Here is a 27,238-nt window from a genome sequence, read left to right as displayed (position 1 = left end):
TACTTTAGAACCTCCTAGACAATGAGCCAGCTCTGTCAATGTATGCATCAACCATATCATCTATATGTATATCCATGGAAAGTGGGCTGCCAGAGTAAATAAATTTATTTACAATATTCATTATAACCAGTGGTTCCATATATGGATGATGTGGTGCTTGCTTGTGGCAAACCTCTGTTGTTAATTAGCATAAGTGGTAGAGAATCAATCCATACTCTGTTGCATTTCAATCTCAGAGGCTGCATTGAGTGCACAATCATCTGTGAACAAGAAGTTGTGCACCAACTTTCCTCCCACTTTAGTCTTGGCTTGTAGCCTTTTCAGATTAAATAATTTACTATGATTGTAGTAGCTGACATTGATGCCATGTTCATCCTTGTTGAAGGCATCTAAACATCACAGAAAACATCATGCTAAAAAGCATGGGAGTAAGCACACAGTCCTGCTTCATTCCATGGGTGACTAGGAAAGTATCAAAGTGACCCATGCAAGCATGCAGACATGAAACTGGTGTACAATACTGATGAACTTCTCCAGGCAACCAAATTTCACCATGATCCTCCACAAGCCCTCATGACTGACAGTATGGAAGGCCTTGGTCAGATCAACAAATCTTATGTACAGCTCCTGGCATTTCTCTTGGAGTTGTCAGGCAGCAAACACCACATCTACCATTTTTCTGCCCTTTCTGAAACCACGCTGACTCTCAGGTAGATGACCATCTTCCAAATATAGCCAATTAATGAGGACTCAGGCAAGAATCTTTCCAGTAATGACTAAAAGAGAGACCCTGCTGTGATTGTCATAGGACAGCTTATTTCCTTTTCCTTTATAGGTATGAACAATGGAGGCATCCTGGATGTCCTGGGGGATAATCTCCTCTTGTCATATAATCTGGAAGATTTTAGCCAGCTTTTGTATGAGCAGTGGACCCCCTGCCTTGTAAATTTCTTCTGGAATGAATCGGCACCAAGCACTTTGCCACGTAAGAGTAGCCTAATAGCATTCAAAACCTCTTCTTTGGTTGGAAGTACAGTTAGGGAGGGATTGACTTCAACCTGAGGTATATGGTCACTGGTTGGTTGATGATGGTCTGTTGAGAACACTATAGAAGTGTTCTGTGCATTTCTCCAGGATCATGTTCTTATCGCTAATCAGTGTAGCTCCATCAGCATTGAGTAGTTGAGATGCATCATAGGTCTTTGGCCCATAAAAAGCCTTCATGGCATCATAAAAACACTTAACATAAAACTGAATTTTATTTGCCTTCTTACTGAGCCAAGAATCCCGTGTCTCTTTGAGAGTCTTGTGTCTTCTCTAGTACGTTACTTTTGATGGACTTAAGTGCTGCCTACTTAGAGAGGGTTGAATTATCCTGCTGGTAAACCCTGTGGAGTTCTCATTTTTCATTTAGTGGCTTCTGAATTTCATCATCATTTTCATCAGACCAACCCCAATGTTTGCAAGTGTTCTGGCCCAGATGAGTAAATGCGGTGCTACACACCAAATCTTTGAAAGCTGCCCACTCCTTTTCTGCTCCACTGTTGCCAACCGTATGTTTGCTCAGCTTTCCCTCAAAGTTAGCAACAAACTGTTCATGTATGGAGAAGTGCTCTAATTTGCTGATGTTGAGTCTTTTGATAGTTGTCTTGCCTTGGGGCTGGTACTTTTGACGAATGCAAATGTTTAACTTGGAGAGGATGAATCTATAATCGATACAGCATTCTGTGCCACGTCTCACCTTATATCTTGTCTGTCTCTTCTGCTTACAGTCACATAGTCTGTTAGAAGCCAGTGTTTGCTGTGAGGGTGCATGCATAAAGTTTTATTGTGTTACGGTAAATAGAAGATAGTGTTGTTGGTGAGAAGGTCATGAGAAGCACAAGTCTTCAGCAGCAAGTGACTATTGCTGTTCCATCTCCATTCCTCCCAATGATACCCTACCATGTCTGATAATATGTGCTAACTCTGGTATTAAAGTCACCCAGAATTACAAGCTTGTCCTTTTTGGCACATTGATGATAAGGCTCTCTAAGTCTTCCTAAAATTTTTCTTTGCTTTTTAAGGATTCATCATAGTGAGAGCATACACACTGATGATAATGGCATGATGCTTTCCTACAAGTGACAATCACATTATCTTGAGCCTGTCATTCACTCCTTTTGGGAGGCATACACCAGCTTTATGGTGTTCCTCATCACCGTGACCACTCCCGAAAAAAATGTGTATGCAATTATTACTTCAGCAAGCTGGCCTTCCATTTTCCAGCTTGTTTCACTCAGGGTTACAATTTGGATGTGATATCTGTTGAGTTCTTTCACAACAAGAGCTGTTTGTCTTTCAGGTCTACTGGATTTTGCATTGTCCGTAAGCATGCACACACTCCATGTACCAATGGTGAGTGGAGTTATCTTCACAAAAGGTTTTCATATATTTTTTTGATTACAACGTAGGATCCCCACCTGCTGCAATAAGCAGGCCAGGGTTAGGTGAAGCAGACAATTTGTAGGGTACCTTTTCTACCCCTTCCTCATGTCAGGAGGTGAGCAATGAAGTCTTTGAAAAGGCTGCTCAGACACGCAGGGAGCTGCCCAATCCCACTGCTGCTTCACTCCCAGGAGAAGATGATGCTGTGTGCACAGCTGTGACTACAGCTCTCGGTGTATTCACGCCTGCTGCTTTGTCACTTGCCTGTCACCACAGGACTTCAAGGTAGGTAAAATAGTTGAATGGTAAAATAATAAAATCATTGAGTAGTAAAATATTAAAATGAAATAATGAAATAGTAAAATGCAAAATGATAAAATTGTATAGGTGATGTTTTTTGACTCATGCATAAATTGGATTTAAGTGAGACAGAGTTGCAAGAAGTCATCAGTCTCACTGTCTCTTCCAGAGTCATCAAAAGCTAGTAGCAAGACAAAAGTCAAGACAACTGGAGATGGCCAGGAATGCAGTGGATGATCTTGGTGTCTCTGATGTCTGACCAAGCTCAAAGTACAGCACAGCACCTGCCTCAGCCACCTTCGTGGCCATTGGAACAAACTGTGTACATCTGCCTAGTCTGCTGGGGAAGTCTTCACATGCTTGGGGTAGACACCTCGCTAACTCACCAATGGGGTTGTGGTCTATTGGTTACCCTCAACCTGATTTAGCCCATCTGCTGAGATGGTTTACCAGAGCGTAGCCACTCTACATACTACAACTTCTGGACCCAGCTGCCAGTTGGGTGGCAGGTGGACACCACAGGTGGATGAGCAGCCCCTAAAAAGGCTCGGCAACCCTCATACCTAATCATCCATGAACACGCCATACACTGAGCCCATCATGGGACCTCATGAAAAATGAGCCTCAGCCCTTGGCCTCTGCATTTGTTCTTTTCTGTGCTTACTGCAGTGCCTGTTACATAGTGCTTGATAAATGTTTATTTGTTTGATTGGTTCTGTTTTACGTTAAGGGGTTGGAGAATAGGCATCCCGGTTTCTTGGCATCCTAGAATCCTGGAGTACTAGCATCCCCGAATCCCTGTGTCTTGTGTTCTGTAGCATGTTCAGCATCAGTCCCCCAAGGAGCAAGGAGAGACCTTGAGGTCACCCAGCCCAGCAAAAGCTGAGATGAGGCCTCATCCAGCATTTATGTCACACCTAGACGTGACCTTGATGAAACCAATGATATATAGAAACTGAGCTAAAGATGAACAGAAACTTCCAAGAGAATGAGGTGTGATGGGGAGAGTTTAACCCCCTCCTACCAATTTTCTTGGGGAGGGGTGTTTGTACTTTTGTTATTGTTTATGTCTTTGAAGCAGATATCCATTTATAAAAGATGGTTGGTGTTAGTTGGTTAAATGGAACTGAGACTGTACTTACTGGTATGTAGCTGGAACAGGGGGCACATCTGATGGAGTTTTGAGCGTATGGCAGTAGAATGTCTCTGGCTACCTGAGACTCATTAGAGGCAGATGTTCTAGGCTTGGTTATAGAAAGGTGAGGCCAGAGGATACTTGCTACACTTAAATGGGTACTTATTTTGCTCATTAGAATATAAACTCCTTGCAAATAGGAATTGTGTCATTCATTGCATTTGTCTCCCTAAGTGCCTGGCATATAGCAGGTACTTAATACATACTTATTGACTGACTGATTGAACATGGTAATATAATATATTTATATTGTATATAGTTTTTTATATATATGTATATGTGTGTGTGTGTATATATATATTATATATATATATATATACACATATACATGTGTGTATGTGTGTATGTGTGTATGTGTGTATATATATAAATAAAAGCCGTAAGTAAAATGTGAGCTCCTTGAGAGCAGAGACTTTCCTGTTTTCTCTCTGTATCCCAGGCACCTTTGTGCAGCCCTGGACAAGTCACTAGCCTCTGTGTATCTCAGGTAACTCCCTAGAGTTTATCTATTAAGTCACAGCAGGTTGGCAGACTGTAACTAGAGAGAGTTCGTACGCTGGAGACCACCAGGCTTTCAAGGTTCTTCAAATGTTCACTTGTCTAGGGGAGTGCTAGACAATATTTAACTGTCTCTCTGGGGGAAAAACATGCCCATGACACTTTTAAGTTTAATTTGCATTATTAATACTTTTTCTCCATCATTTTCTTAAGCCTAGATAATAAAAAAGCAATAAAATCAAGTCCTGAGTTGCAGTTTGTCAATTTCTGGGGTGTAACTGCTCACAACGAAAATTTAACAATCAGCTCTCAGAAACAGTTTGAGCTGGCTCCAGCACACTCCTGCATATATCCTCTAATACCTAGGATGATGTCTTGCACATAGTAGAAACATAAATGTTTTTAGATTGAATTGAATTGAAAATCATAAGTATCAATTATGTACCAGGAAGATATTACCAAAGAGGGGGTCAAGAAGACTTGAGCATCAGGTCAGTAAGAGAGTATAGCTAAGAGCATGGCCCAGCCCATCACTTGGTCGGTCAACTAGGATGTATTAAGCACTTTGTAGGCACCCTGATAAGCTCTGGAGATACCAATAAAGCGGAAAAATGTCACTGACCCCAAGAAGCACACCTTAGAATGGGGGAGTCAATATGTACGTAACTAGGTGTATACAGATATACACAGAGTAGATGGAAGATAATATGAAAGGTAAGAGATTAGCAGTTGGGGAACAGAGAAAGAGCTCCTGCAGAAGGGCTTTCAGTTGAATCTTGAAGGAATGCAAAAGAAGATAGGAGTGGGGAATGAGGAAGGAAGGCACTCCAGGCATGGGGACAGCCAGTGCAAAGGAACAGAGCTGGGAGAGGAAGTGCCCTCTTGAGGAACTGAAAGTTGGCCATTGTATCTTGTAGTGTGAGGAAGGGAGTAAAATGTGAGAAGATTGGAAAGGTTACCCAGATACAAGCTGGTTAAGGAATTTGGTAGGCAGGAAGAGCAATGAGCCAACAAAGAGCAGGGTGAGAGTCAGAGAGGAGGCATAGTTATGTGAGTTAGAAAGCAATACAAGAGGCAAATTATATATTGTTAAGGCCCTGTGGGAGTGAAAACATTTTGACCACTAGTGACCTTGGTTCATGGGACTTTTAGCTTCCCAAAAGACCAAAGCCTCTTCAGATATGGGACGTGGAAAGCAATAGGTTGCTAATCCATTTAGGTAAAATTTAACAATCTCTGAACAATGCTTAATAATTAATCCAGAGTGCTTTGTAGAGTGAGGTGGAAAAGATAACCAAAACAATAACAACAAAATCCTAACAACCTGCCAAATGACTCCACACACTCGAAATGTAGAAAATCGTCAGTTGCATTTCCCTGTAACCGTTAATCTTGGATTGTTGACAGCTATTTGGTCATTATGACCAGTACGTTTTTCATGAGGCTTTAGAATTAGTCCATTCCAAGACCTGGTGTGCAGGAGTTAATTAGTCCTTTCAAATCAAACTAGAAATGTAGTTAAACAATTTCGCAAGCCTTCTGCTTGGACTCTCCCAGGAAAATTTGATTTCTCCTGAACAGCAGGAAATACATTAGCATATTCCCCTAGGGTGGCTATTGTCCACATAATCCCTGCAGTACTAAAGGATACACAAAACAAAAGGGGCTTCCCATGGTGCAGCTGCATGATGGTGGGTGGAAAGGTCCATAAAGTTTTGTTTGGGAACCCAGATTTTTAAAATGTATACCCCTGCTCACTCCCCAGGGAAGTGATGGATTTCAAAATCCCATTCTTGGCAGTCGTTGACACCATCTGAAGGTCTGGGGCTGCTGCTTAGCTCTCCAGATGTGCCTTTTCCTTCTGACCTATACTAACAGTTTTCATAGCTCTACTTTCTGACAAATTATGGACGGAAACATGCTCTCAGGACAGTTGCCTTAAGTCAAATTGAGGTGCTTTACTACTGAGGTAAGTACTCAGAGGTATTCTGAAGCCAACTGATTTGTTCTTAGTCATACAATATCAGAAATGGGATTTGACCACAGACCTTCTTGACTTCAAGTCCAGTACTCTATCCACTATTCCAATATGCTTGTAAAGCCATACAAAATTTCAGATATCATCATCATCATCATCATCATCATCATCCCCTTAGTGATGATTTCTTGAAGACCCCTTGGGGAATAAATAGCCTTTCCCTCCAATGGAGTCCATTCCCCTTGGGGATATTTCCAATGATTAGAAAATTTTCTTATGTCAAACACATATTTGCCTCTTTGTAACATTTACCCTTTGGTTATCCGTACTGGTACTGGTACCAGGCAGGAAAAATCTTTTCTCTCAATCCAAAGACAGCCCTCCAAAGATTTATAGTTATTCTATGTCCCCACCACCACCCACTCTAATCTGCTCTAGACTAAAGATTCTGAGTTTCTTCAATCTTCCCTGAAGAGAGTTAAAACTGTCCCTTGAGATAAGAGCTAGGAGCAATGGATGGAAGTTGCCTGGAGAAAAATCTTGGCTCAATTTAAAGATTATCCTAATATCAGAGCTGGCTAAAAGTCAAATGTATCACCTTAAAAATGAATACTTTCTCTGCCACTCTAGTTCTTCAAGTAGAAACTGGATGACCACTCTGGGGGAGTTGTAGAGGAGAGTCCAATTCAGACACTATTTGTTCAAGATTTCCTCTGATGTCTTTTCCAGCTCTAAGATTCAGTGGTTCTGGGTGGTGGTGTACAGAAATGTCAAAGTCAGCCTTGGGCTGAAAGAGGCCAGCACACCCAAGTGTTACCTGATCCAGACTAAAATGTAATTGGAAAATGTTTAACAAAATAAGTGAAAACACAATACAATGTTAATTTGTGGTTTTCTAGTCAAGGTATGGACCAAGGGATCCATTTGTATTTGAGTTTGATTGGCCAAATGATGGGCTGGGCTATGCTCTTAGCTATGTTCTCTTGCTAAACTGGTGCTCAAGTCTTCTTGACCCCCTCTTTGGTAATACCTTCCTGTTATATAAGTGATATTTATGATTTCCAATTCAATTCAGTCTAAAATTATGATGTTTCTACTATGTGCGAAACATCATCCTAGGTATTAGAGGATATATGCAGGTGTGTGCTGGAGTCCGCTCAAACTGTCTCTGAGAGCTGATTGTTAAATTTTCAGTGTGAGCATTTATACCCCAGAAATTGACAAACTGCAATGCAGGGCTTGATTTTATTGCTTTTTCATTGTCTAGGCTTAAGAAAACAATGGAGAAAATGTTAATAATGCAGATTAAACTTAAAAGTGTCTTAGACATGTTATTTTCCCCCAGAGAGACAGTTAAATATTTTCTAGCATATCCCTAGATATGTGAACATTTGAAGAATCTTGAGAGCCTGGCAGTCTCCAGTGTGGGAACACTCTCTAGTTACAGTTTGCCAACCTGCTGTGACTTAGTAGATAAATTCTAGAGAGTTACCTGAGATACACAGAGGCTAGTGACTTGTCCAGGGCTGCATAAAGGTGCCTGGGATACAGAGAGAAAATATGAAAGTCTCTACTCTCAAGGAGCTCACATTCTACTTATGGCCTTTTGTACTCTAGCTGAAGGCTTTCATTTGTGAGCAGATAGATGCCCAGTCAGGCTACCACTTTCTGTAGAGCCCCTAGCAACCCAACAACATCCTAATTAATGATATCTGTCCTCTCCATATCAACTAGGGAGTGGCTGAACAAGTTGTGGTATAAAATTGTGATGGAATGCTATAGTGCTATAAGAAATGAAGAAGTGGATGAGTTCAGAAAAACCTGGGAAGACGTATGAACTGATACAAAACAAAGGGAGCAGAACCAGGAGAACATTGTATGCAATAATAGCAATATTGTAACAATGGTAAACTGTGAAAGACTTAGCTGCTCTTATCAAGACAAGGATCAAAGACAATTCTTAAAGGCTCCTGATGAAAAATGCTGTCCACCTCCAGAGAGAGAGAGAGAGAGAGAGAGAGAGAGAGAGAGAGAGAGAGAGAGAGAGAGAGAGAGAGAGAGAGCGAGAGAGCTAATGAACTCAGTGCAGATTGAAACATTTTTTTCACTTCTTTTTTCTCACTTTTTCTTTGCAACATGCCTAATATGAAAATGTGTTTTGTGTAACTTCACATGTATGATGGGTATCATATTGTTTGCCTTCTCAGTGGGTGGGGAGAGGGCTCAGAGGAGGGAGAGAATTTGGAACACAATGTAGCATCAGTTGTGTCCACATCCACAAAGGAGTATGGAGAATAGCAGTGATTCTCTGGATAATTCTAAACAAAAACTATTTCTCTCAGAAATATCCAGATAATTTAATAGAGATTTGGATGGTAAGAAAGAATTATAATAAGGAGGAATAATCCAGGGCATATGATAGAGTCAGAGGTAGGTTCTTCTTTTCTAGTGTGTTCATAGTGTTTTCCTCGAGGTGAAATCACTTTCCCCAGTAGTGAGCCAGGTAGTTTAGTCCTAGTGCTTATGGAACTCTGTGCAGCATAAGTTTGAAGGTTTGTTGCTTCTTTAGAAGCTCGTGAGGGCATACACTGTCACACATCTTACGAGCTACACAGATCTATCGGCGCTCATGGTAGGGCTCCAGGATACACATCATGTTTTTAGACTTTTTAAATTTAACTTTTTAAATGTTCATTTAAAAAATCTTGTGCATACAGTGGGCACTTTACAAATGTTTATTGATTGAAAAGCATACAGAGAGAGATGGAGAGCCAGAGACAGAAAGAGACGCAGAGAGACAGAGACAGAGAATGTAGCTCTTGTGCCTCCAAAAAATGAATCACTTAAACTTTGGGATTTGAACTCAAACACTGAGCAAATTGATAGTAATTTCTTGTCTTCTGGCACCTGGAGCTATGCATCATAGTTGTCTGTGCCACGAGAGAACACTGCCACGGATGACACACAGCCAACAGATAGCAAGATCTTGCCCATTCAGCTTAGCAATCACAGGCTGTACAACAAGCAATATCCCTGCTAAGGAAATGAAGAACAGCTTGCTGATATTCTGTTCAGAAGTTTTGGGGTGAACTCTTTTATTCTGGGTTCAGATCCAGCTTGCACAGCTTCTAGCATTAGGCTGCTTGTCCAATGTAGAGAAGGAGTACAAGGTGTACGTGAGTTTGCACTTGGGCATGTCCTGGGAAATTCCAATGATGGCTTTGTTAATGATTGTTACCAGATGATGGGTCTCAGGCTTCCTGCAGACCATATGTTCTTCTGACAGTATCTCCCAAACAGTGCAGAATGGGAGGAGCCTTTGGAATTTCATGTCATTTTGGTTGAAATCAAAGGTGTGCGCTCACAAATGAAAATAATCTAATTTTATCATCGTGGTCAATTGATGCTTAGTGCAGTGATAATTAAACAAGAAACCAGAGAAAACCTCAGATCCATAAAACTAGTGTGAAGTAATTTTCAAAGATTTCAAGGTTGTGCAGATTTGAGTGTGTGTGTGTGTGTGTGTGTGTGTGTGTGTGTGTGAGAGAGAGAGAGAGAGAGAGAGAAAGTGAGAGAGAGAGAGAGGAGAGTGTGTATGTGTGTGAGAGAAAGGGAGAGAGAGAGAGAGGGAGAGAGAGAGGAGAGAAAGAGAGAAAGAAAGAGAGAGAGAGAGAGAGAGAGAGAGAGAGAGAGAGAGAGAGAGTGTAAGAGAGAGAGAGGAGAGTGTATGTGTGTGAGAGGGAGAGAGAGAGAGAGAGAGAGAGAGAGAGAGAGAGAGAGAGAGAGAAAGTGAGAGAGAGAGAGAGGAGAGTGTGTATGTGTGTGAGAGAAAGGGAGAGAGAGAGAGAGGGAGAGAGAGAGGAGAGAGAGAGAGAGAGAGAGAGGGAGGGAGAGAGAGAGAGAGAGAGAGAGAGAGAGAGAGAGAGAGAGAGAGTGTAAGAAGAGAGAGGAGAGTGTGTATGTGTGAGGGAGGGAGAGAGAGAGAGAGAGGAGAGAGAGAGAGAGAGAGAGGAGAGAGAGAGAGAGAGAGAGAGGGGAGAGAGAGAGAGAGAGAGAGAGAGAGAGACAGAGGGAGAGAGAGAGAGAGAGAGAGAGGGAGAGAGAGAGAGAGAGAGAGAGGGAGAGAGAGAAAGAGAGAAGGGGGGGGTCTGGATTGACTGTCAGTTATACAGCTGCCATGTATTCAAGATGTACATCTAATTAAGTAGCTGGGGGCATGGTGCACAGAGAATTCAAAACCTGTCTCAGATATTTATAAGCTGTGTGATTCTGAGGTAAGTCACTTAACCCTTCTGTGCCTCAGTTTCCTCATCTGCAAAATGCATATAACAATAGCACTTATCTCATAAGGATGTTTAAGATGGAAATGAGGTAACATGTAAAGCACTTTGCAACCCTCAAAGTGCTGTATAAATGCTAGCTACTAGCTATTATTATTACTGCTCTTATACCAGATATTTAGGCTCTTGCAGTCAGTAACTAGCTCTGAGCAAACCTAATATCTGTCATATTGTAGATGTATAACTAGCCACATGTGATGGTGTTCCCTTTTGCTAGCTTTGTGGCCTTAAATAAGTCACTTAACTACCCTGAAATTCAGTTGCTCTCATCTGCAAAGTGGAGGGCAGGGCGGGGAAACAGTATGAATAGACCTCATCTGAGAGTGCTGTTTTGGTAACAAATGAAGTCATATACGTGAAAATGTTCTGTAACATGTAGGGGACAATAGAAATATAAACTATTATGATTTAAGAAGGAAAAATTGGAAATTTATTCCAGTTTCAGGAAGACTTACCCATTGTGGAATAGTGGATAGAGTGCTGGACCTGGAATCAGGAAAACCTGAGTTCAAATCCATCCTCAGACAGTTACTAGCTGTATGACTCTGGAAGAATCGTTTAACCTGTCTGCCTCAGTTTCTTCATGTGTAAAATGGATTTAATAACAGCACCTACCTCCCAGAGTTGTTGTGAGCATCAAATGAGATAATATTTGCAAAGTGCACTGTAAAGCTTAAAGTGCTTCATCATAGCATCTATCTAACTCAAACCAAAGTTTGGAACTGGAATTATTAAGTTAATGTGATCCAAGTGAAATTGTCCTTTAACCAGGGCTCATTACATTAAAACCTGAGCACAGGGTGCCCATCTAGCAATGCCCATATGCGTAATGTTACAAACTAGAGCAAACAACTTTTTTTTCCTTTTTTAATATGTAGTGTTTTATTTTTCCCCAATTACATGTAAAACAATTTTAACATTCATTTTTAGAACTTTGAATTTCAAATTCACTCCCTTCCTTCTTCCCCACCTCACCCCCATGGAGAAGGCAAGCAACTCAATATAGGTTATACATGTGTAGTCTTGCAAAACATATTTCCATATTAGTCATGTGAAGGAAAACATAGCCCCCCCTAAAAAACCTCAAGAAAAATAAAGGAACTAAAAAAAGTATGCTTCAATCTGTATTCAGAAACCATCAGTTCTTTCTCCGGGGATGGATAGTATTTTTAATCATAAGTCCTTCAGAGTTGTCTTGGGTCATTGTATTGCTGAGAATAGCGCTTACAACTCATTGTCATACAATATTGCTGTTACTTTGTACATAGTACATTTCACTTTGCATCAGCTCATGTAGGTCTTTTAAGGTTTTTTCTGAGAGCACCCTGCTCATCATTTCTTATAGCATAATAGTATTCTATTACAATCATATACTACAGTTTGTTCAGCTGTTCCCCAGTTCAACTGGGCATCCCCTCAATATCCAGTTCTTTGCCACCAGAAAAGAATTTCTATAAATATTTTGTACATATAGGTATTTTTCTTTTCTTTTTTTTTCCTTTTATCTCTTTTGGATACAGACCTAGTAATGGTATTGCTAGGTCAAACGGTAAGCATGGTTTTATAGCCTTTTAGGCATAGTTCCAAATTGCTCTATGGAACAGTTGAATCAGTTCACAACCCCACCAATAGTACATTAATATCTCATTTTCCCCACATCCCCTCCAATCTAATATTAGCCAATCTAATAGGTGTGACGTAGTACTTCAGAATTGTTTTAATTTACATTTCTCCAATTAATAATGATTTAGAGCATTTTTTCATATAGCTATAGATAGCTTTGATTATCTGAAAACTGTTCATATCTTTTGATCATTTATCAATTGAGGAATGGCTCTAATTTTTACATATTTGACTAAATTCTCTATGTGTTTGAGAAATGAGGACTCTATCATAGAAACTTGCTTCAAATTTTTTTCACAGTTACTATTGCTAACTGTATTTCCCTTCATCCTGTTCCCCTCCCCAGTTATTCTAGTCTCTCTCTCTCTCCTTTCACCCTGTCCCTCCTCAAAAGTGTTTTACTTCTGACTACCACCTCCCCCAATTTGCTCTTCTTTCTATCACCCTACCCTCTTCTCTTATCCCCCTCTCCTGCTACTTTCCTGTAGGGTAAAATAGATTTCTATACCCAATTGAGTGTGATGTTATTCCCTCTCTGAGCCAATTCTGATGAGAGTAAAGTTCACTCACTCCACCTCGCCCCCATTTCACCTATCTTCTCCTCCACCATAAAAGCTTTTTCTTGACTTTTTTATGTCAGATAATTTATCCCATTCTACCTCTCCCTTTCTCTTTCTCCCAATGCATTCCTCTTTTACACCTTAATTTTTTTTAGATATCACTTCATATTCAACTCACACCTGTGCCCTCTGCCTATACATACTCCTTCTAATTGCTCTAATAATGTGAAAGTTCTTATGAGTTATTAGTATCATCTACCCATGTAGGAATGTAAATAGTTTAACCTTAAGTCCCTTATGATTTCACTTTTTTGTTTACTTTTTTATGCTTCTCTCGAGTCTTGTATTTGAAAGTCAAATTTTCTATTCAACTCTGGTCTTTTCATCAAGAAAGCTTGAAAGTCTTCTATTTCATTGAATATCTATTTTTTTTTTCTCAAAGGATTATACTTAGTTTTTGTGGGTAGGTGATTCTTGGTTATAATCCTAGCTCCTTTGCTCACCAAAATATCATATTCCAAGCCCTCCAACCGTTTAATGTGGAAGCTACTAAATCTTGTGTTTTCCTGACTATGGCTCCATGATGCTTGAATTGTTTCTTTCTGATTACTTGTGATATTTTCTCCTTGACCTGGGAGCTCTGTAGTTTCACTATAATATTCCTGAGAGTTTTCATTTTGGGATCTCTTTCGGGAGGTGATTAGTGAATTCTTTCACTTTTTTTTTTTTTACCATCTGATTCTAGAATATCAGGACAGCTTTCCTTGATGATTTCTTGAAAGATGATAGGCTCTCTCTCTTTTTTTTCTATTGTGGCTTTCAGGTAGTCCAATAATTTTAAAATTGTCTCTCCTGGGTCTATTTTCCAGATCAGTTTTTCCAATGAAATATTTCACCCTATCTTCTATTTTTTCATTCTTTTAGTTTTGTTTTGTTATTTCTTGATTTCTCATAAAGTCATTAGCTTCCATTTGCTCAATTCTAATTTTAAGGAATTATTTTCTGCAGTGAGCTTTTATATCCCCTTTTCCATTTGGCTAGTTCTACTTTTTTTCTTCAGTTTTTTTTTTTCCAGTGAGTTTTTGTACCACTTTTTCCATTTGGCCAATTGTGCTTTTTTAAGGCATTCTTCTCCTCATTGGCTTTTTTGTACCTCTTTTACCATTTGGCCTATTCTGTTTTTTAAGATGTTATTTTCTTCAGTATTTTTTTTGCATGTGTCTCCTTTACCAAACTGCTGTCTCTTTTTTCATGATTTTCTTGCGTCACTCATTTCTCTTCCTAGTTTTTCCTCTACCTCTCTTACTTGATTTTAAAAATCTTTTTTGAGCTTTTCCATGGCCTGAGACCAATTGATATTTTTCTTGGAGGCTTTGGATGTAGGAGCTTTAACTTTGTTATCTTCTTCTGATTATGTGTTTTGATCTTCCATGTCACCATAGTCAGCTTCTATGGTGAGAATTTTTTCTATTGTTTGCTCATTTTCCCAGCCTATTTCTTGACATATAACTCTTTGCTAAAGTAGGGCTCTGCATCCAGGGTGGAGGGTGCACTGTCCCAAGCTTCAGGGGTTTTGTGCAGCTGTTTTCAGGGATACTTGTAGAGACATGTAAGTTTTCAGTTCTTCCAAAGTAGTATGATTTAAGGAGTGGTGTGTTTAGTGCTCTCCTGGCCTGTGCTCTGGTCTGTGAATGACCATAAGCACTCTTTTCTGACCTGGAACTGTGAGGAGTTTTTTCACTCTGCTGTGGCCACATTCTGTGACTTCCACTCAGGACTGTGACCCAGATTTGGGTATTGGAAAATACCCAGTGTCCTGCCCCCAGTGCTAGCAAAGAGACCCCTGTGATCTCCTTCTGACCAGTTATTCTACCGTCTTACTGTCTGTGGGCTGAAAGCTCTAGAAGCAGATGTTGCTCCTACTGTTTATTAGAGCTTCAGGGACATTTGCACGATCAGGTACAATTTAGCAGAAACAATAATGGAAGTTGAAAGAACAACTAGATAGGGGTGATATCTATCTACGGTGTCAGGAAGAATAAACGGGAGGTGCTGACCATGTTCAGGCTTGAGGGTGGGTGCCTGAACTCCCAGGAAAGGAATAGGTGAATGGAATCATTCCCCAAATTCAACTATGGTGAGGTCAGTTGGAAATAGTGCACAGAATATACTCAGTGAGGTCATGGGGCAGATATTACTAAAGCATTAAACCAAAATGATGATATGGTTTCAGGGTTGAGTGGGATATCTATTACATATAGAAGAAGTAAAAGATCATGAGTCCTGAGCACGTGAGAAGAGTGGGAAAGGGGAGCCACCTTTGGGAATATTACAAGGGAAGGAAAAATAATATGTTGCTGATAGCAGTGGACAAAAACTCTCCCTTGATTCACAGTTTCTCCTAGGTCTCACTGTGCCAGCTAATCTCAGTGATCAAAGTCCATAGTCGGTACCTGAATGAGAGTTAACCCTAATAGTTCTGTGATTTCATCACTCAGTGTCAGGATTCAACTACAGACCTTTGACTTGCTTGTGACAATTTTCCACGTCTGTTCCAAGCTCCTAGAACTGCCTTTACTCAACAGGCCTAAATGAAGCAGGGCAGAGACTTCCTTGGGATAGAAAATCAGAGGCGTTGGATTTGCCATCAATCCTCCAGTATAAGGCTAAGATACATATTTATTGCTATGATCTGGTAATTCTGTGCCATTCTGACCTTATATAAATGAAGAGTATTTTTTTAAAAAGTGACTTCATATGAACTGCTAGTATCAAAATGAGTTTGAGGGATTACAGTTGCAGAGACAGCTTTATCTATGTGTGAACAAGTATTTTAAAAAAAACCATTTGTTTCAGGCAAGCAGAAGTTCCTGTGCCCTAAGAGTGCAGCTTTATCGAGACCCCACACATCCCTCTGCAAGATGGTCAATGTGGCTTTTGTGCAGGGGCGTCTCAGGGTGGATACAAAAAAACCTCTCTTATCAATTATTCGACCAGTCTGCATTTACTGAGCACCTACCAGACATATGGTAGGCACAGTGGTAGGTGCTGGGGATATAAACAGAAAACACAGTAAGTCCCAGGCCTCAAGGAACTTACTTTCAATCAGTAGAAGCAACTTGTACACCTCTGAGCAGATACAGCCCACGTACACAAAGTAAGGACAAGGTAATCTCAGAGTGTGCATGGAGGAAAGGGGGAGGCATTAGCAGCAGGAGGAGATCAGGACAGGCCTCATGCAGAAGGTGTCCTTTCAGCTGAGCTTTGAAGAAAGCTAGGAATTTGTGATATGTAGAGTTTACAAAAGCACATAGTACTTTTGTTTCAGGCAAAAACAGATAATATGTCAGTACTGAACTTTGTTTAGAGTTAACTGATGGGAATTTGTTTGGAAAACTTAGCCTTTGGGGATGGGAGGGAGCAGGCTTTTATAAAGAGGGAGAAGGAAGCCATACCATGAAGAAAGGACTACTCACCCTTGGTGGAAGTGAGCATGTGCATATTCTCTCTCTCTCTCTCTCTCTCTCTCTCTCTCTGTCTCTCTCTCTCTCTCTCTCTCTTACACACACACACACACACACACACACACACACACACACACACACATAGAGCATCACATGACACAGCTGCATCTTGCTAGGGTGCACAGGCTAGAGATGGCATTGGCCCAGAGATTGATCAAGGCTAAGGAAAGCCTGAGGAGAGATTTGGGTCCCTGCACCTCAGCTATGGAGATTGTGCAAATAGTCATTTGAAATAAGTGGTGTCAGAAATGGGCCAGATGCTCTAGGTCTTCAGCAGAAGCATGTAGGGTGGAGGGTGAGGAGTGCAGTGGAATAAAGGGAGATATAGAAAGATCTCTCTTCGCTCTATATCTGGGAGGATAGTAGTGAATAAGATGGAGATGGGATGTCACAAGAGAGCACAGTAACACAGAGTTTTAAGATTATGTGGTAAGAGTCTTAATCCATTAAGGTTTCTGGTAATTCAGAGACCACAGTGGAATTTCTTTTTCCCAAATTCCCATACTGTTCAATTTGTAGAACTCAATTCTGGTCTTTGATCTGGTCTTTCTTAGTTCATAATATGCATCTTCGGCAAAAGCACTTTGCACAGTATGGAATGTTGTCTTCTCTCCTACCCCCCAATTAGAGCTAGAAAGAACTTAAAAGTTGACCTAGTCCAACCCCTTCTGATAAGGAAACTGAGACACAGAGAGATTAAGACTTCACCAAGGTCACTCAGGTCGCAAATGGTGAAACCAAGACATGAACCCAGGCCTTTTGACTCCTGGTCTCATGTTCTTTCTACTATATTATGTTATCCTCCTGCTCAAACCCCCCCCCCTTTTTTTTGCTTCCTTTAAATCACCTGGGCATTGGGTCAGAGGTCAGGGGATAAGGGTTGAGCAGGCTTTATGGTGGGATTTGTCATTCAATATACTGAACTCTTCTGAAATACCCAGGAAAGGGACAGCGGGCATGGGGAGGTTTATAGCAGTCGAGTCAGAATTCAGGGGCCTACAGGTGGTGGGAGGTGGGACAGATTATACTAGGGGTGGGGAACTTGCAGCTTCAAGTTCACATGTGGCCCTCTAGGTCCTCAGGGTCCCAGATGATGCGTGTAATAAAGAAGGTCAGTTATTGGTTGGGCCAATACAGAATCTGAGAAAAAGACGGAGGCAAAAAGGATGTTTACAGACTGAGAAAATGGTCAGCAACAGGGAATCTTTGCCAAAGCAAAGATCAACAACAATAAGGTTAGAAGGCAGAAAAAAAGGACAGGATTTGAGTTTAAGTAAAAAGAGTATGCGATTTGATATGCTCAGTTAGCTGAGCCCAGTCGTGTGCTTTTCATCTGGAGTGTGGACAGTCTAGTCTGTTACTCCCTTCCTGCCATTTGTTCATCCAAATAAGCCACAGATGTAAATGATTCCCCAATGCATACCACCACCATCATCTTAATGGGAGGTCAGCAGTGTGTGCCATAATTCCCCATTGTCAAAAATCCTAAATCCTCAGTGTGGCTTTTAAGGCTCTCTTCACAAGTGTTCCCATCCTCTGGCATAAGCCTTATATCTCACTATTATTTTAGAGAATTCTTTGCACTGGTCTGTTCATGATTCCCTAAAAGCACCAAGCACATCCTGTCCTCCATTTGTGTCTGGATACTTTCTTCCTCCTCTCCAATTATCTACTACTTATATGCCTGTCCCAAGTCCCTTATGTTCCTACTCCAACCATCCTAGCTTTCTGTCTACTTAGGGATCCATCTTTGACCCTGTGTCTTTATATACACCACTCCACCTGTCATCCCTATTCCTCTACAGTTATCAGAATGACACCATTTCAAAGCCTACCTCCTCCTTAAAGCCTTCCTTGACTTGAGAAGCATGGTGATATAGTGGACATATCAATGGAATTGGTCCTGGCTTCAAATCCTGATTTTCCTAGTTACTATTTACATGACATTGGTTGAGTCACCTTCTCTGAGCTTCATTTTTATTCTGTAAAATGAGGGGCATCAGATTAAATAACTCATGAGATCCCTTCTATCTCTAAATCCTAGGATCTGTGATCCTGTGATATCTTCAGTACTTAATGACCCTCTCTGATTTAACCTCCTCTAGCACTCAATCAATGGTTAAATATTTCACATATGCTCTACATTGTATTATTGTGGTGTGTATGTGTGTGTGTGTGTGTTTTAAGTTTACATTAAGTGTTTGCCCCTGAAGGGTCAGTGAATTATATTTCATTGTAAGCTGAATATGTAGTACAATACACTGAATAAAACAGCCATGCAATCAGTGTTTGTTGCTGAGGAGGTTTTAAGATGTATCCTCCTAAGTGGTAAAGGGAAAACCGAGTGCACCATATTGCCAAATGATGAGTTATTCCTTCATCCCACTTTGTGGTATAAGGTCAGAACTACAAATGTGCCATGCTTTGTTCTGTTCTGAGAACACTTGACACAAGAGTTGGATTATTCCTTCTTCAAAGGAAAATCTTACCAAGTCACGTGTACCACAGCCTTATGACTGAAGCAGACAAGGGACTTTTCCCTTGGAAATTAATCATAAATGTGTTAGCATTTACAAATTAACACTTTGAGAGGCAGCATGGCCTGAGTGGCTAGGGAGCTGGCCTCAGAGCCAGGAACATCTGTGTTCAAGGCCAGTTTCCGACACATATTGACTTTGGAACTCTCAGCAAACCCCTTAATTTGTCAATGCCTAGGCAACTCTCTAATACTAAGTTGCAGAGATGTGCCAGCTTGGCTTGATAGAGAAGTTTCCTCACTGGGAGCCCTTTATACCAATGAAACCATATATACACTTCCTATCTCTAATAATAATAGTACTATAAATAATATGTTCTCATTGAATACTTTTAGAAAATAATTAATCATAGGGCATATGGAAATCCAGTGCCACAAATACTCTGTGATTGGTTGGAAAGCACAGTGCTATTGAATGTATTTGTAGTTTGGTAAACTTGAATCATTAATAGTAAATAGCAAAGCTGTGAAACCTCAGGTGTTGTCCTCAGTAACACTCCAGAACGCCCTAACTGGATTAAAAGGTAGAAATATCAAACAATAAATAAATGAAAATAAAATAAACATGTTGTTGTTGAATTATTTCAGATTTGTTTGTTGTTAGTCATTTTTTCAAGTATGTCTGATTCCTTGCAACCCCATTTGGGGTTTTCTTGGCAAAGATATTGGAGTGGTTTTCCCTTCAGCTCATTTTACAGGTAAGGAACTGAGGCAAATAGGGTTAAGTGACTTACCCAAGGTCACACAGCTAGTAAATGTCCTAGGACAGATTTGAACTCAAGTCTTCTGGACTTCAGTCTTGGTGTTCTATCCGCTGTACCACCTAGCTGCCCAAAACAGAACATAGATAATATTAAGTGGTTTTCTATGTCAGTATGTGGCTGATTTTTTGTGATTTAGTGGTCTTATTTCTGATTTTGACCAGATCCTTGTGGACCAAATCCTTAGATGCATATATACCCATTGGGAATTTCTAGTTCCATTTGTATAGCGTGGGCTTTTTGGTTGTTTGTTCTTGGTCTGTGTGTATGCATGTATATATGTGTTGTGTGTGTGTATGTATGTGCTGTGAGTGTGTGCAAGTATGTAATCTGGGCCTGTGATTTTTTGCATGGAGTTCCTGTTGAGTAAACTCTTGCGGTCATTGCAGACTGCTAATTATCCTGCAACATATTGTCTTAGAGAGTTTCCTGGGTCATAGGTGAAATGACTTGCCCAACACCCCACACCTAGGATGTGTCTGAGGCAGGACTTGAACCCAAATCTTCTTGACTTAAAGGTTCACTTTTTACCCATTATTCTACACCATATTTGTGCAACATAGAAATATTTTAAGTTCTATTATAGTTATTTCTTTATCCTTCCCACTAGATTGTAAGTACCATGAGGGTATAAATAATGCCATTTTTAATTTTTGTGTACAAAGTATGTTGCACATACTTTAAAAGACCCATGATTTCATTGATGTGAGTTTTCTACTCACTTCAACAAATCAAGTCAACAAACATTTGTTAATCACCTACTGTGTGCCAAGCATTGTGTTAAGTGCTAATCAAATCTCAGTCTCTGCATGCCAAAACACAGATAGTCTTCATAGGTTGCTGTGGCCAAAATAGCTGATTACATGCTTTCCAACCTTCTGGTGATAAACCTCTCTGAACCTAGCTTGGCTGGTTCAAAGGTGATGGAGATAGTCAATCACATTGCTTTCACTGAGTTCAAGTCCAGGATTGCTTCCATGCTGTGCTGACATTGAAGTAGAACTTCCACAGGCAACCTTACATATAACCGGAACTTAGAAAATGTTCCTTTATTTGAATCACTACTTCTCTTATAGGTATCTAAACTTGGGGACAACTTGATATGACACAGTTTGTCACATGGGTGTCAGTCCTGTCCCCTAATAACATTGTTATGAAAGTATTCTACTGCAATAGGGAAGGTCACATAGGGATTTCTGCATAGTCTCTGTACAGCCCTCAAGGAAGCTAGTTCATCACAGGTGGATTGTAATTAAACTAACAAGTGTCTGGATGGTGCCATTGGGACTGCCAGATATCATTATTCTCTGAGATTGTCCCATATTTCACTCTCTTGTTCCATTAACTGGTTTTTAAACTTCCTTAGCGCTAGCCCGTGTCTTGTTTCTTTATATCTCCTCCAACTCCTGGCATAGTGTACACAAGTAAATATTTAACAAATATTTATTAAGTGAATATATAGGAGCATATAACAATCTGATATGTAAGTTAACAGAAAGGAAGAAAATATCGATCCATTACTCGTATTTACTATAGAGAGTTGATGGAAGAAAGGAAAAAGAATAGTTGTTGACATACTCAGAAGTTCACAGGAGACAGAGCCCAAGAAAGCAGTCCATAGTAAAATCCCTCAACTCAATTGTCTGTATACAAAATCTCTAAATTTAGGCAACAAACAAGAAGAGCTAGAAATCTTCATACAAGGAGATGAGGTTGAGTTCGTAGATCTCTCTGAGACTGTGTGATAAAACTCATGACTAGAATAATGTTCTGGATGAGTATAGTTTATTGAAAAGAATCAGAATAGGTAAAGGGAAGGAGGTAGTATTATATGTTAAGAAGGTATATATGTGTAAGGAAATCAGGGAACTTGAGGGGCAAAGCTTGGTGAAGATTACTTGGGTGAAGGTCAGTTGATGGAGAAACACCAGTGGTTTTTGTTACTGGGATTTACTACAGACCATGTGGACAGAAAGAAGAAATAGATGAGGCATTTGAGAAACTGATCATAAACCTGGCACAAAGACATGATTTAATAGTGATGTAAGACATCAATTATCTAGACATCTGCATAGTGTTCTCTCTGCCAAAGCAGAGGAATTGATGACATTGATTTGCTTTAACAATAACTTCATCCTTAAATGGAGCAACAAGCAAGAGGAACTTGTATTGTAAATCTGATTCTCACTAACAGAGATGAACTATTTGCTGAGGTAAAAATTATGGGGCCCGGAGGGTGAAGTGATCCTTCTCTCCTAGTATTTTGTGAGAGAGAAGAAATCTGAGCAGAGTCTGATGTAAATGACGGTATGGGGAAAGCATATTTTAAAGTGTACAGAAGAAGGATAGATGCAATCTTGTGGATGAAATTTCTATGAGAGGAGTCAGGACAGGAAGTTTAAGAGGTGCTCAAGAATGAAATGGTGAAGTTGGAATTGTGTAACAGTTCCAAAGAGGAAGAAAACTAGGGGTTGCCTAAAGAGAGAAGTAGGGATGCGCAGAGAACTCATTAACAAACTTAGATTTTAATGAGAAATGTATGGAAGCAAGGTCAGGTAACAGAGGATAAAGATAAAACATGGCATGGTGTCAGGAGCACTAAATGTCAGAATGAGTCAAGGCTAATGGGAAAGCTAAAGACAACAAAAAATGTAGTCTTTTTTAAAAAAAACTATATTGGGAGAAAAAGGGTCAAGGAAGGAAGTGTGCCTCTGCTTAGGATGGATGAAATGATGATAAATGGCCAAAAAGGGAAGGCAGAGATGCTCAACTCTTATTTAGCTCATATCATCCCTGCCAAGGAGAATGACTTTGCGTTGATAATGACAGATCAAAAATTGCAGATGGGGAGTTGCACTTGATGAATTTCAGTCACCTATCCCATATGAACTATGTCCTCAGGTACTGAAAGAACTGGAAGGTGTGATTGTTGAGCAGTATTTGGAAAAGGGAGAGTGAATGTTCTTCAAATATTGGAGAATGTCAACACAGACAAGATTGTGCAGAACTGGAGAAGGAAAGATGTCATCATGTTCAAATGATGGACCAGTGATCTGTAAATGACCCAAAGCTGGGAAGGATAGCTAACACACTAGACTGCAGATTTTAGAGCATTGGACTGAATCTAATAAGATGACATTCAATAAAGATAGATGTAAAGTCTTGCAATTGAGTTTAAAAAATTGACTTTATAATTTATCATAGGGGAAGGGTGGTTAGGTAGCCATTTTTCTGAAAGTGATCTGAGAGACTTAAGGGGTCACAAACTTGGTTTAAGTCATCAGTGTGAAGTGGAATCCCAAAAGTTAATGTGATCTTGAACTGCATTAAGAGAAGCACCACTTCCAGGTATAAGGAGGAGACAGTCTCTCTGTACTCTAACCTATTCAGAATAAATCTGAAGTATTTTGTTAAGTTCTTAAACTATGAACATTGATAAGGTGGAGAATATCCATATGAGGGTAACCAGAATGGTGAAGGACTTTGAGTCCATGCCATATGAGGAATGAATGAAAGAACAGAGGGTGTTTACCATGGAAAAGAGAAGATCTGGGGAAAATATGAATAGCTTCAAGTAGTTAAAGGGCTGTTATGTAAAAGGATTGGACTTTTCTATTCTGAACTAGAAATAATGGGTAGAAGTTGTAAAGCAGGTAATTTAGTCTTGACATTAAGAAAATATTCCTAACCCTTTCCAGAATCTCTAGCAACTTCCAAAAGTGGAATTGGCTACCTCAAGAAGTGGTGGGTTCTGCCTCCTTGGACATCTTCATGCAGAGGTTTGTATGACTTCTTGTGAGGTTTGTGATGGTGGGGATTCTATTCAGGTCTGGGTGGTACCGAATAGCCACTGAAGATTCTCAAATTCTCTGATTCATCTTTGTTCTGGTTAGTTGTTAATCAAGGAGCTGGTCAGTCTGACTACTCTGACAACACTCTGTAGCCTTCAAAGATTCCCCAGATTCTGAACATCTGTCATTATCCTCAATTCTCAAGATCTCAATTTGGGAATCCCAGATACTATCCAACCATTTGTGACAATTTTTTAAAAAATCAACTATCATAATAACCAAGTACTGCACAATTAATCAATGACCAAAGCAGGCCCTGAGAGCAGGAGGAAGTGAGGGGATATTAAATAGATCTGTGAGCTCTACATTATTGTAAATCATTTTGGAGCCAGAAAGCTATTATGTTCATCACAGAGCTCAGAAAAACAATGAACTCATTGATCTTAATTCTTTTTTTCTTCACATAAATCATGTCAGAATCTGAATGCCCTTACACTTATCAGAGAAATTATAAACAAGATGAATTGGATGCTGACACTGGCAAATCTTGGAAATGTTCTTCAGAAAAAAAAAAACTCAACACATGAAATAATTTAGTGTTGTTTCAGGGGGGCACAGCTCTATAGAGGTTTTGTTCATTCGTAGGTAGAGGGGAAGGGAAAGTAATAAGCATTTATATAGCAGCTACTATGTATCAGACAGTTTGCTAAGAGCTTTTACAAATATGATTTCATTTGATCTTCACAAGAACCCTGCTGGATAGGTGCTATAATTATTCCCATTTTACAGTTGAGGAAACTGAGACAAACAGAATTTAAGTGACTTGGCCAAGGTCCATAGCCAGTAAGTAGACCAGATTTGAACTTAATTCTTCCTGACTCCAGACCCAGTGCTCTAACCACTATACCACCAGCTACTTCATTTAGATACTGAATCAGCAAGAACAATACAAGTTTTAATGCCTTGCCCTGTCAGACGTCTCCAACCTGTCCTGAAGATTATAGTGAATAAATGATTTATCTTCCTTGGACAACTCCAGTCTCCCTTAGAGTCTCCTAAAAACATTTAGATTGCTGTAGTGGAAAGCATGCTAAACCTATAGTTAAGAGATTTGGGTTCAGATCCTGGCTACTACACTTACTCTGTGTGTAGCCATTGAAATGTAAGCTTTTTAAGGGCAGGAAATCATTAACTTTTGTCTTTATGTCCCCAGCACTTAGCACATTGTATGTAAGTGCTTGTTGATTGAACCTTTTGCTATACTCAGCTGGAAAATAGGGAGTCAGGAGATGGAGTATCTTGTCCAAGGAACAGAAAGGAGGGCAGTGTCACAAAGTATGGGAAGGAGATCTAGGGTCAAGTTTTGGCTCCCGACACTCACTAGCTGTGGTGCATTGGGCAAGTCATTGTCTATTTCCTCATCTGGGAATACTATTAGTTGTACTGCATACCTCACAGGGTCGTTGTGAAGAGATTGCTTAGTCGACAGTAAAGCATCATAAAAATGTTAGTTGATTATTATGAAGGGAGAGGTTGGGGCTGCTTTCATGGTTGAAAGCCACATCTTTATAGTCAGGCACAAAATTGGCTGAAAGGTGCAAAAAACATAGGACTTCACTGAACTTGCTGTTTTGTTGACTACAAAATAACGTTTGATTTGGTAGAGGAAAATACCACCATAAGGACTTTTTTCCCCTAACAAAGCATCTTCCATGCATGTATCAAAATCATATAAGAATCTTGGAAGATAAAACAACATGGTGAAATTTGTTCATTCACTGTTAGATTAATCATATCAAGCAAGGCATAACATAAGGGAGACATGCTTACCAAAGGTGTTTGCCACCATCATGGAAGACCCCCAGTGCAGGGTCTACATAAAAGAGGTTTTCCTTTAAGTTGGTAACGGCCTCCAGATGGTTCTGTTTATAGATTAAATTGTGTTAGTTGCATCAAGCCCTGAAATATTGCAGACTCTCCTGAATTAGACCCTTAATCACCCAAATGTTCAGTCTAACTAGCCACACAGGAAAAACCAAGTGAAAGAAGAATGCCTATTGCCTGGATTGTAATAAATCTTGGGCAGATGCTATGTTTTGTTAATGAATTGGTTCCAGAATTGAATAAGAGGAGGAGAGCAGGCCAGATTGCCTTTGGGAAATTTTGCGTTGCGTTTATTGCCCTCAAGATTCTCCTGAAACATAGGTCTGTTTTGTTAACATCAGTGTTTTTCTATTGATATTGTATGACCGACAGTCATGAAATTTCATAATCCCCAAATATATAAGGTTGCAGATCTGAAATTGTGTTAAAATGGAGAAGATATCAATGCCCTTTGGCTCAGAAGCCCAGCTTCTAAGTGAATACCTCAAAGAGGCTAAAGATAGAAATGTCTCTCTCTCTCTCTCACTCACTCACACACACACACACACACACACACACACACACACATCAAAGTATTCAGAGCAGTACTTTTTATAGTAGCAAAGACCTTTGACAGGGGCATAGTTGAACTGGTTGTGGTTCATGAATTAATGGAGAATGTTACTATGTAAAAGTACCCCAAACTACTATGGTCTTAGGTGGGGTTGGGCTTTCTCCCTGTAACAAAGCTTCTAATTATGGACCTGCACGTGTAAGGGGAGTAGAAAGGTACCCAAAGTATAATGTAGATGAGTTACAGGACAGCTATTTATTTCACACACACACACACACACACACACACACACACTGCTTAAAACATAAAGCAGTCACAAGCATACATTGGCAAAAACTTAATTATGAAGCAATAATTTACAATTATTACTTAAAATATCAGACTATAAGGCATTTTATGGAGCTACTGAATCAGCATTTCACCTTCATCTCAGCACTGCACAGATAGCTCTCTTAAGGTAATTGTCGTCTGGCAGGCCAGGCGAGAGAATGGTTTCTTCTCATCTTCTCTAAGAAATGATGTAGTAACTACAGGGGCTTCCTCCAGAAGGACAGTCAGTTCTGGGGAACCCAAGTTCTTCTGAACTCCTGAGTTATATCTTCTAAAAATTCCATCTCTTATGATCACTATTTGGTCAGGGAAAGAAATACAAAGCAGAGATAGCAGCCTGAAAGATCGAACTCATACTGGACTAGGCAGCACGCATGTTCAAAGCTGCTGTAACTTCTGGGGCTGGGAGTGGGGACAGCGCTCTCTCTATTGCTCGCAGAGATTCCCAGAGAGAGTTACAGTATGACATGATACGGAGGGAGGAAGAAGAGAGAGTACCAGAGAAGGGGAGTCATTGCTTCATTCACTGGGATGCTCTTCTTGCCTTGCTGACCAGGTCTCTTTGACGCATCCTCTTTCCTGCAGCCATCATGCTGCCGAGTCATTTAGCGTATAGCTGCCACACAAAGGAAAAACCCAAGGCAAATGTGGCATTGGAAGGGACCCAACTCCAAGGACATTACGTATAAGACTGGAAGGCATCTAGCTCTAGGAATGCTCCATTGGGTATATTTTAGTCACAGCATTCAAGAGAAGGGAGTTCTCCTGATTATACCTCTTATAACTATGCTGTAAAAGATAACAAATAGGAACAATTCAGGGAAGCATGGGAAAACTTATATGAACTAATGTGGAATGAAGCAAGCAGAACCAGCAAGACAGTGTACACAGTAACAGTAACTGTAAATGGAAAGAATAACACTAGCAAAACCAAAAAC

Source organism: Phascolarctos cinereus, unplaced genomic scaffold (assembly GCF_003287225.1).
Source record: "Phascolarctos cinereus isolate Bilbo 61053 unplaced genomic scaffold, phaCin_HiC Scaffold_3;HRSCAF=262, whole genome shotgun sequence".
NCBI lineage: Eukaryota > Metazoa > Chordata > Mammalia > Diprotodontia > Phascolarctidae > Phascolarctos > Phascolarctos cinereus.
The sequence above is the reverse complement of the archived record's forward strand: the minus strand, read 5'-3'. Positions refer to the sequence as shown.